General features: G+C 40.2%; 1 long non-coding RNA gene across 1 annotated transcript; it reads left to right on the plus strand.

The window, feature by feature from the left end:
- Window positions 1-814: 814 nt before the first annotated feature.
- Window positions 815-1,674, plus strand: LOC145421525 (uncharacterized). Its single transcript, XR_013902912.1, has 2 exons — window positions 815-939; window positions 1,178-1,674. It is a non-coding gene; the product is annotated as an uncharacterized LOC145421525 (long non-coding RNA).
- The last annotated feature ends 451 nt before the right edge of the window (window positions 1,675-2,125 follow it).

The raw sequence follows: 2,125 nt of genomic DNA on the forward strand, positions 1-2,125 counted from the left end.
TTGTTTACATGCATTCATGGGGAGTAAATGCATGTAAATGCATGAAGGACACACAGACACATCCACCCCACTGATTAGGAACACACTTTTCTGCCCAGATACTGTGGTCCTTGATATTTGTGACGCATATTTATTATTTATGCATTCTTTGTCAGCTGTCCTTTAGTTTCCCTAAATGGCTAAAGATTAGTTTTAATTAAACAGCCCATCAAATTGTTTATATTTCACTTTTATTTCCAAAAGATTGTTTTATAGTTGCATGTTTAAACCCCCCTGAAATTTTAAATTTGCAAGTGAATAATTCTGAATAATAATCATAAATGCGTGTTTCTTCTGCACGGCTGAATTAGCATAGAAACAAAAAGTAGTTTTGAGTACCTGAAAGCTTAAAATAAAAGGCAATGGGTGGAAAAATTAGTCCCTTTTAAATTTATGAGCATGATGCAAAACCTGCGTAAACATATTAGCATAAATATCCGCATGTTTGTCAGTTGCCCCCGTCATGCCCTACATCTGTCAACTTTTTAAGAGCAGCATGCTCACGTCTGGGAAGCGAGCCTACCAAAGTGGGATAGCACAAGTGTGTCTGCATAGTAACATGGTCTGCCCAAGCGTGGGGAATAATGGTGTGTGTGTGTGTGCGTGCGCGTGCTTGGTGAGATGACTGTCTGGTGCAGAGGCTACTGTCTGTAGGGGGTCTGTTCCTCTTCACTGGGCACAGAGATACAATGTAAACAACTACACTGATCAGCCAATCAGACAACACGCTGTGGTGAACACCCATGCCCTGACAGTAACCTCGCAAACACACATGCACTCAGTCAGACTGGATGTTAAGACACACATACATGGTCATGCACATAATCACACAAAGCAAAGCATGAGGTGCTAGAGGACACAAGGCAGAGACTTCGATGACACTACTGACCCCATTTCCGTGTAAGTGTGCTTAAGTGTGTTTGTCTGAAGTGGGAGATCCTGCAGACAGACATGCATTAGTGATGAAGCAGGGTCTGCGGTTCCACGCAACCAATGTTAATCATGCACGCACATTATTTTAAAGAAATGCCACAGCACTCAGTATTCATCTCTAACTGGACTTGGTAGCACGTGTGATATTGTTAACTTCAGGAAAAATTCCAGCGAGAGCACGTTATGATGTTTGTCCTTCTGTCAGTCCTTGTTTAGTGTTGTTTCCTTCCTCTGGAAGGAAGCCATGATGAAATCCCTGTGCGGACCACAGGACCACATCGCCCTCCATTGTCCTTGTCTGCTGAAGGGAGAATGAGAAGAAGCATCCCGTGCTGGGAAAAGACAAATTAACTAGTAATCAAAAGTAGTGACAGAAATGTATGGGTCTTATGGGTGCGGTTAAAGAACGATGTAAAGGACAAGCTGCAATTGTCAAACTTTTTGTCTCAGTCATTATGTAGGGGTCATTCTGAGCATGTTAATGTAAACCTCAGTTGCACTGTACTTCTATGGTAAAGCAATCATTTTTAGTTCCACTGTAGTACTGGAAAGCGGAAACTGGGAATTACACACTTTTATGGCTGATACATATTCATTTTACCTGTGCCTTCCACTGTGTGTGTGTCTCACTGACCTCAGAAAAGTAAGATAATGTTGTTTCCTTCTTTAATGCATGAAAGAATAAAATATTGCCGAATGTAAGAGCTTGATGCAAAACTTAATTAAAATACCAAAGCAAAAAAACTCCAAACCAATAACACAGCTTAAGTATTTTGATGGCAAAGCTCACATTCACACGATGGAGTGGTGCAGTGACTAGCACGGTTCCTGCAGATGAAGAAAGTCCAGGGTTTGAGACCAACATCTGTGTGAGCTTTGCATGTTTTATGGTGAATGTGTGTCAGCGAATTTATATAAATCACATGTACCAATATAGTGTGAGTTACATTATATGATATCAATATAAAGAACAGCAACTGTCACAAAAACAATGAAAAGTGACTTACTGAAATTTTTATGAAGACATTTAAAAATTCTGTGATGTTTGTTTCTTAACAGAAGCACACAAAATCACTTATGTATTACTCCATAAGTGCTTATGATTAAGTACACTGCTGTAGTAAAGGCAACACTGGGACAAAAGACCTCAGGG

The sequence above is a fragment of the Astatotilapia calliptera genome, chromosome 17, assembly GCF_964374335.1.
Source record: "Astatotilapia calliptera chromosome 17, fAstCal68.1, whole genome shotgun sequence".
NCBI lineage: Eukaryota > Metazoa > Chordata > Actinopteri > Cichliformes > Cichlidae > Astatotilapia > Astatotilapia calliptera.